The 9353-nt window shown below is 39.7% G+C and overlaps 1 protein-coding gene across 3 annotated transcripts in view; it reads right to left on the minus strand.

The window, feature by feature from the left end:
* The window catches only part of Fam184b (family with sequence similarity 184 member B), a 114222-nt gene that overhangs the window by 103738 nt on the left and 1131 nt on the right, over positions 1-9353 (minus strand). The gene's annotated exons all lie outside the window — the stretch shown is intronic.

Genomic DNA, 9353 nt, shown 5'->3' on the forward strand with positions numbered 1-9353 from the left:
AGAGAGAGAGAGAGAGAGAGAGAGAGAGAGAGAGAGAGAGAGAGAGATATTTTTTATTTCAGTCTTCTATAGTCAGTATCAAGAGAAAACCATATCCACCAAGAATACAGCAAGAAGGAAAGCTGAGTGATCTTACAGGCTTACATTTCAATGAAGCAAGAGTCTTGAGGGGAAATATGTTCTTAGGAAAAACTTTTTTGTTTTTAAAACTTTTGTTACACCTTAGAAGTTTGGGAAAGATGCTGTTCTTGATGATACCAAAGATGAAAAACTGGGTCTTTCTATTTCTTGCTTTAATGTTCTATAGCTAAGGAAAAGGCTTTCTGGAGAGATCCAGGTCAGAGACTTGCCTTACATATACTGGCTATTATGTTGGTTTTTATTGGGCCTCTGAAAAGGTATTTGTTTCTCTGATACTTCAAATTACCCTAGAGCACTTTCCAGGTATATTCTCATTCCCTGGAGCTCACAGTATACTAAGTAGTTTCAAAAGGGCTCATTAAAACATTCAGAAAGTGAGTCAAACACCTGGGCTCAAAGTAGTCAAAGTAGTTTGAAAGTAATGATGTCACTGGGCATGGTGGTGAAAACCTTTAATCCTAGCACTCAGGAGGCAGAGGTTGGCAGATCTCTGTGACTTCAAGGCCAGTCTAGTACAGTGAGCTCTAGAACAGTGAAGGATACATAGAGAGACTCTGTATCAAAAGCAAAACAAAACAAAAACAAAAATGATGCTATGGTCTCTGTAACTGTAGAGTCTCCTAGAGATCTGTTTTTGTGTTTAGATTATGTGAAAGAAGAGAGTTGTTATAATTGTCTTTTTTAAAAAGTTGAGCTTTAATGTGTATGACAGAGGATGGCCAAGTCAGTCATCAATTGGAGGAGAGGACCTTGGCCCTGTGAAGGTTCTATGCCCCAGTGTAGGGGAATGCCAGGGCCAGGAAGTGGGAGAGGGTGGGGTGGTGAGCAGGGGGAGGGAGGAGGCAACAGGGGATTGTTTTAGTTTTTGTTTTTTTTTATTTTTTATTTTTTCTTCTTTTCTTTTTCTTTTTTCTTTAGGAGGGGAACCTGGGAAAGGAGATATTGTAAATAAAGAAAACATCTAATAAAAAAAAGGTGAGCTTTATAGTGAACAAATCAGACACTCAGGAATGTTTGTCGTCAGATTGTTTGAAATGTCCCTAAATATTATTCCTTCTGTGCTGTTTCATTTCTATCTTCCTCATCTTCACAGACATCTACCTGTAACAATGTTGAGCTCGCTGAAGGAGTCAGTCTCCAGGAAAGAATCTGGCAGGTGTGCCAAGGTAGAGAAGCCAAAAGAGCTAATAAGAAAGCATTGACTACAGTGAGGAGAAGCTGGAATCAGCTGAAATGCTGGCAGGGGCTATTTCAAGGAAACTCTGTGATCATTCAGATTATTTAAGGCTTTCCCAGTTCTCCCTTAGTAAACTGTTAACATTTGTGTAATTTATTTCTGTATACAAACAATAGATGATCTTTCGAAGGTCCCCATTCAATCCCCATTTAAAAAAATGGATCTTTTTTTTCTTGGGGGGGTCCAGAGTTTCCTGTTTATACTAGCTTAATTTATTACTGTAAATATGCAATTTAATGCCAGATTACATCAATTGTTATTTATGTAAATAGAAAGTTCTTGCTGAAAGCTTCTGAAACACCAAAAAAAAAAAAAAAAAAAAAAAAAAAAAAAAAAAAAAAAAAAAAAAAAAAAAAGACAAGTTACTAACAGAACAACACTCACACACACATACCAGCCAACCAGACAAAACCAATACAGTACCAAATTAGGTGTTACAAAGAAGTAGAAAAGGCTAGCAAGTACAGATTCGTACAAACGTTATATTCTCAGTCTTCATATGAAAGACACCAATATTGGAAAAATAATAAAGATGCTTTATGGAAAGTGTCTTAGTTTTATGTTGATGTGGTAAAATATCCTTTACAAAAGCAACTTAAGGCAGAAAAGATCTATTTTGGCTTACATTCCCAGAGGGATATAGGCAATCAGGCTGGGGAAAACATGACAGCAGGCAGGGAAGCCATGGAGGAGGAAACAGGAAGCTGTCTGGTCACGTGGCTGGTATCCACACTCAGGAAGCAGAGAATAAACTGAAAGTAGAGACTAGCTATAAGACTTTAAGACCTGTCTCGAGCGACCCACTTCCTCTAACAGGACTGTACTTCCTACAGGATCCACAACCTCATAAAAAAGTACCTCCAGTTGGAAAGCAAGTGTTCAAACACATGAGCCTATGAGCAACATTTCACATTCAAACACAACAATAGGTGATCTCACACTTGAAAGGAGGGCTGGTGTGGTAGAGAAGACGTAGGCATAAGAAATAGCCACTTCAAGTAATTGTAGTAAATAATTTATTATAGATGGACAAATTTCATTCTAAGTGAAAATGGGATTTTGCTTCAAAATAAACCATTGTTGAGTTTTAAATGCTGTAATTATATGCTCTGGTTCACATTAAAAAATCATTCTTGGAATAATATGAGAGGCAAGAATGATCACTGAGAATGTCACAGCAGGAGTTAAGGGCCAGAGTTGAAAACATGAACCAGAATGTGGAGGTAGAAATGGAGACTAGAGTGGACTTATTTTTAATTTTTTTTTTAGGGGATAAAACACCTTATATAGATAGCTAAATGACATTCAGTATATTGAGTTATACAGCCATCACCACATTCAACTTCAGAACATTATTTTGTATCCTCAAATGAAACCCTTAGGCTGAATAAAATGGTGCATGCTTTTAATCATAGCACCTAGCAGGCACACGGAGATGGATCTCTGAGTTTGACACCAGCAAGGTTTACACAGTGGGTTGTAGGCCAGCCAGTAATACATAGTGAGACTCTAAAAAAGAAAGAAGGGAGAAAGAAGAAAAGAAAAGAGAGAGAGAAGTGAGAGAGAAAATGGCCTTAGCTCCTCCCTATATCATATTTGAACTGCATTCTTTAGCAAGTTATACATGTCAACAAAGTATTTTGTATAATTTATTCACCTACTACTTGCTTGATAGCCTTTAGTTTGTTTCAATATAAGTAATATCTCTATTTATGGACCAATTTGTATGGAGACAGGTGTTTTCATTTCTCTTGGGTACTCAGCAGTGTCATCCTTGGATCATGTAACATTCTGTCCAACTATTTAAGGGAAAATTGAACACTTCTCAAAGTGGCCACATCATTGTGTATTCCTACCTGCAAACTAGGAGGGTTTGAGATCACTCTGGTTGCTGCTGTGCAGAGAAAAGACCAAAGGAAGGCTGTGGGATGGAGGTGAGGAAGAGGGAGAATCCTAGAATGGTAATGCAAAGTTGAAACATCTTAGTGGGGTTCAAGGACACTCAGCTTTGGGAGCACTTTATATTGTTTTACAGATGCGATGCAAAGAACAGTGATCTCTCTTTACATCAAGGGTTATGTCGTTAAATTGTAAGATTCCAACAGTGTGGGCTTGTTAAAACAGATCTGTAGTTCTCAAAGGACAAACCGCTTAAACACCTGTCCCTAAACAAGCTCCCACAAGCACAAGAATATTCTCAGAGAAGTAGATAGAGTCAAGTCAGAGGATGTAATAAAACATGTATTCCTTTAAGCCAGGAAAACACAAGGTTAAATCAAATGGCAGCCTGTGCCGGAGGACACCTTTGCCAAGGCATCGTTCCTATTGCCTCACCCTTCTTCCTGGCTTCCAGTTTACTAGGGTTACAGTTTACTCCGAAGCTAACTGGGCAGCTGTGTTCACACTCTACAGAGTATCACACTCTACAGCTGGGAAGTCAGATCTGCTGGCACTGGGTTGTAACATCTCTAATGATAGGAAGCCTCAAGTCAAACCACCAGGGTTGGATCCAGTGTAGGGTCACCACTGCATTTTGGTGTGCCCATGCATGTGCATGTTGGTATGTGTGTGTGTGTGTGTTTATGCACGTGTGTGTGCTTTACTGGGAATGGATCTAGGGGCTTGTGGATGGTAGGCAAGCACACTGCCATTGATTTACATCCTCGGGATTTTTAAATTCTGAGACAAGGCTAAGTTACCTAGTCAACTCATTATGTCGCTGGACAGGCTTGAAGTTGCAGTTCTTTGCCTTACTTCAGCTTCTCAAGTAGATATGTCCTATAATACCCAACAAACTGCTACAGTGTTAAAAGCTCTCCAGGTGGTTTTCATGTGCATCTTGGATTGTTTGATCTTTTACTTATTAGGCTGCCAGCAGAATGTTATTATACATAAAATCAGGGTTTTATTATTTTAGGAGATATATCACTATATTTTCTTATGAATCAGTATAATAAGAGAAATAGTAACAAAATATATGGGAAGAATTTTTTTTTTAATGAAATGGCTGTTTTTTCTGCATGTAACTATCTATCCCCACCAGGTGTGAGCAGTACACTCAGAGGCCAGAAGAGAGCCTCAGAGACCTTACAGATCCCCTGAGAGTGGTGTTTCAGATGCTGTGAGCTGCCATGTGGGTGTGGGAATCAACCCAGGTCTTCTGAAGAACAGACAGTACGCTTCACCACTGAGCCACCTCTCCAGCCTACACATGGAGAAAATTTAGTAAGGTTCTATTTTGTGCCTGTTACTATGTCAACTTCTAGAAAAACACACGGATAAGAAAAAGAAATTACCATATAATAAACACATTTAAGATAAGAAGAGACTCTCAGGAATCAAAGGGAGGGAGGGACCTTAGATGAAATGCCCGACAGTAGGGAAAGGGAACTTATAGAGCCCACTTCCAGCAGGAAGACAGGGCATCAAGTGAGGGATGGGGTTGGCATCCCACAGTCACATTTCTGACCCATAATTTTTCCAGTCTGAAAGAATTTCAGGTATGGAAATGGCGAGGAGCCTGAGGAAAAGAAGGTCCAGCGACAGGCCCAAAGTGAAATCCAGCTCAAGGGGAGGTCCCAAGGTCTGATACTATTACTGCGGCTATGGAGTACTCACAAAAAGGGACCTATCATGACTGCCCTCCAAAAGACCCAACAAGCAGCTGAAAGAGTCAAATGCAGATATTTGCACCCAACCAATGGACAGAAGCAGCTGACTCCTGTTGTCTAATTAGGGAAGGCTAAAAGAAGCTGAGGAGAAGAGTGATCCTGTAGAAGGACCAGCAGTCTCAATTAATTTGGACCCTGAGATCTCTCAAACGCTGGACCACCAAACAGACAGCATACACCAGCTGATATGAGGCCCCTAACACACATACAGTAGAGGACTTCTGGGTCTGTGTTCATTCAGAGATGATGCACCTAACCCTCAATAGACTGGAGACCCCTGGGAGTTTAGAGGTCAGGTGGGGTAGGGGGTGGGGGCAGTGGAGCAGTTGGAGGGTGGATGGGGGTTGGGAATAGAATATGGAGTGTAAAAAATAGATTAATTTATAAAATAAAAAAGGTTTTTTTCAAAGGCTTTTATTTTTAGAGGAAGTAGAACTTAAAAGATAAATATGATTCAATTTTTAGAGACAAAGACATTTCAGGAAAGGAAACAAGGAAGAAGAGAGGGATGAAGGTGTAGTCATAAAAGCCAAGACATGAAACACACCAAAATGTCCACTAGTGGGTGAACAAGGGAACTGTGTTATCTACGTGCATCAGAGTACTATCCGCTCATACAACAGAATAAAATCCTGTCACTTGCTGCATCATGAATGGAGCTGAAGGGCATCAGGGTAACTGCAGTAAGTTACACACAGAAAGACAGATCCAGCATGTTCTTACTTATATGTGGTAGCTAAAATAATTGATTTCATGAGGGTGGAAAGTACAGTCGTGGTTACCAGAGACTAAGGAGAGTAAAGAGGAAGTGACAGACTGGTTATTGAATATAGTGGTACAGTTGGAGTAGGGCGAATGCCTTCTAAGGTTCCAGAGAACCACAGGATAACTATGGTGGATGACAAATAATGGTTTCTTTCCAAATAGTTAGAAAAGAGTTTGAATAGTATCACCACAAAGAAACAGTAAACAGTTGAGGTGATAGAGACAGGATACCCTGACTTATTACATACATCTGTATCCCACAAATACGTACAGATTTTATGTATCAATTAAAAATTTAAAATGAGCATTAGAAGTGAAATATTTTGCTTTTCAGTATGTATCCAGGGGCACATAAAGACTTACATATTGGATTGGATTTATCATGTTCATAGCAGTACTGTTTGTGATAGCCACAAAACTGGAACCCGAAATTATCAATTGGTGAATAGATAAATCAAAATAAACCAAACATGAGATAACAATATAAAAGTGCATATGTGATATTATGTGATAGGACATGGATGGTCCTTAAAGAAAAAGCCAAAAATAAAGGAGTAAATATTGTGTGATTTGAAATACTCAACAAGAGACTAACCTGGATACTTAGGCTGAAGGGAGGGATGGCTTAGTGGCTAAGAGTGTACGGTGAACAACTATGAGAATAAGAGTTCAAATCCCAGCACCCACACATCCAGTTCTTACACTAGCTCTGAAATAGAAATAAAAGGATAACTGAGCTGTGCTGGCTGCCAGCCTAGCTGAGGAAACTAGAGCCTCTTGGTTCAGGGAAAGACCTTGCCTCCCTCATAAGAATAGGCAGGGAGCCATAAAAGAGGACACTCGCTGTTTCCTTCTGGCCATGCATGTGCACACACAGCATGTGTGTGTATGCTTACTCAGACACATATACACTAAACTCATGAAATACGTAATTGTTTTGGAAAGGGACGGAAAAGAATAAAAGGTTGCCTAGTGATGGGGGTGTGAATAGGAGCTAGCTTCATATGTGCATGAGAGAAGGACTTGTCCTCAGCTAGACTTTATGAATCACTGGACACAACTGCGTTCACTAAAAACATGTGGAATTACATTGACAGGTGAAAAAAGCTCTTCTGTAGGAAAATACACTTTAAAAACGTTAGTTGAAAATATCATAGTTAAGTAGCTATGTTGAAACATGAATGACAGTCCTGAGACTCAGTTTAAGAAAGCCTCAGGCTCCCAAACCAGTCACAGAATATAAATCATTGTACTAATCTTACAAAACATGGGAATAGAGACTGAGAAAGCACAGGGGAAGAACGGCAAAGGAAAACCACAAATCATGATGGAGGAATATTAGTAATCACCTGGATTAAACTCACCTATCAAAGAAAAACTCATGGAAATACTAAACGTGCAAATGTAGAATATATGGGCCATACAAATAGTAGGCAAAAGAAGAGTGGTTTATCAGAAACAAAATTCTTACTTTAAGAAATTAGCATGAAAAATGATACTGAGAGGCCCTACATAGTAAGGATCAATCATGATTTGTAATGAAGAAAATACTCTGAAAATATTGCTGACTATGTACCAGGGATGGTGTTTGCCTTCTATATTGCTGGGTCTTCATGGCTCTAGCAAAATAGTTATTCCATAAATATTACTGAATTGAATCACTACCCAATTACATTGAAATGATCTATTTATGTGTTTGACACACCACAAAGGAAAGGGCTATGCTTTCGTTAGGGTTTCTATTGCTGTGATAAAACACCATCGCCATAAGGGACGTGGAGAGGAAAGGGTTTATTTCATCTTACAAGTGGTAGTCCATCATTCAGGGAAGTCAGGGAAAGAACCCGGAGGCAGAAACTACAGCAAAGGCCATGGAGGAGTGCTGTTCATTGGCTTGCCCAGCCTGCTTTCTTATAGTATCCATGACCACCAGCCCAGGAATAGCACCTCCCACAGTCAGCTAGACACACCAACTGTAATTTTAAAAACTACAGACTTGCCTACAGGGAAATCTTATTAAGGCATTTTCTCAGTTCAGAGTCCCTTTTCCAAAATGACTCTACTAGCCAGAACAGAACTTGCCAAGGACTTATTGCATCAATATTCAGTATATGAAACTGGAGAGATGGCTCAGTGGTTAAGAATATTTGCTGCTGTTATAGAGGATCTGCGTTTGATTTCCAGCAAACACATTGGGTGGCTCACAGTCACTTCAGCTCCCTGAAAGCCAGCCCACATCTTCTGGTTTCCATGGGCAGCCACCAAATGGGTCTATGTACAGATACACATGTACACAGAAATAAAAGTGATGAAAAATACTTTAAAATATTCAATATTTTAAATACAGCAGACACCCCATAAATCACCACTATCACAAGTCAAGGATAATTCTTTCATAAGTTTTCCCTTCTTCCTGCACACACTGCCATACCCTCTGTTTCCACTTTCACAGGACTCACACCTTGAAGTATCACATGTAGCTCCCGTTATGTGCTTTTAATTGCTCTATTTCAAATCTTGCTTCCCTTCCAAAAACAAGCAAGCAAGCAAGCAAGCAAACAAACGAACAAAAAACTTTAGCTCTTTGAAGACAAGGAAGGGTCCGGATACTATTATTGCTTTTTCAGATACTTAAATCATTTTTATATAATAAACTTAAATAAGTTTTTAATCAGTGCTATTAGACAACTATGGGTTAGACATCCGTGGCACAAATCAAGGCTTCCAAGCGATGACTGTCTGGAGACAGGCTCATGTGCAAAGAATATGAAGACGTCAACGCGAGGTCAGGAGAAGAAAGCTAGTGATTTTCTGTTTCAAACCTGTGCTGTATTCCAGTGTGGTGAGGATGCTTATCCATCCTTCAAAAGAGCAGGTATGGAAAGTAAGAGGAAGATGTTTAGGGAAGAAATCAGAACATGCCCTTCATTATACTCTGGGACAAAAGCTGGCGCTAGCCTTTACTAGCAGACATTGTGTTGGGAGTTTGAGGCCAAATGGCAAATACCAAGTAAACAACAATTTAAACCACTCAAACCCTGCAGGAAAGACATATTTACAGATATGTGGAGGGAATCTGTGAGGAGTTGTTCCTAATTGGGAAATTGCCAGGGATTAACAACCTGCATTGGCAACATCTCAGATACACATCCTGGATATATTCAACCAAGATCCTGTGATGAAGTAGGGATATGGGCTGGCTGACCTCCCAAGGTCTTTTCCATTAACCACAGTCATACTGCATCCTACCCTTTCCCACTCATGATCTTACACATGTCTGCAGTCAGTTTGATAGTAAGTCCCCTGGGCTGCCTTCAGGTTTAGTAAGATGCCACGAAAGGCTGCTAGCATTCAACAAATGATTCAAATAGTTGTTGAATGGAGGAATAAATGAATCGTGTTTAAATAGGTCTCACATGATCTCCCCAGCCATAGAGAATAAAATCACAACATTCCAAGCAGGATGATGGTTTGAAGGTTTGAACAGAGCTGGCAAGGGAACATAATTCTCTCTCTCTCTCTCTCTCTCTCTCTCTCTC

This window comes from Mastomys coucha, unplaced genomic scaffold, assembly GCF_008632895.1.
Source record: "Mastomys coucha isolate ucsf_1 unplaced genomic scaffold, UCSF_Mcou_1 pScaffold22, whole genome shotgun sequence".
NCBI lineage: Eukaryota > Metazoa > Chordata > Mammalia > Rodentia > Muridae > Mastomys > Mastomys coucha.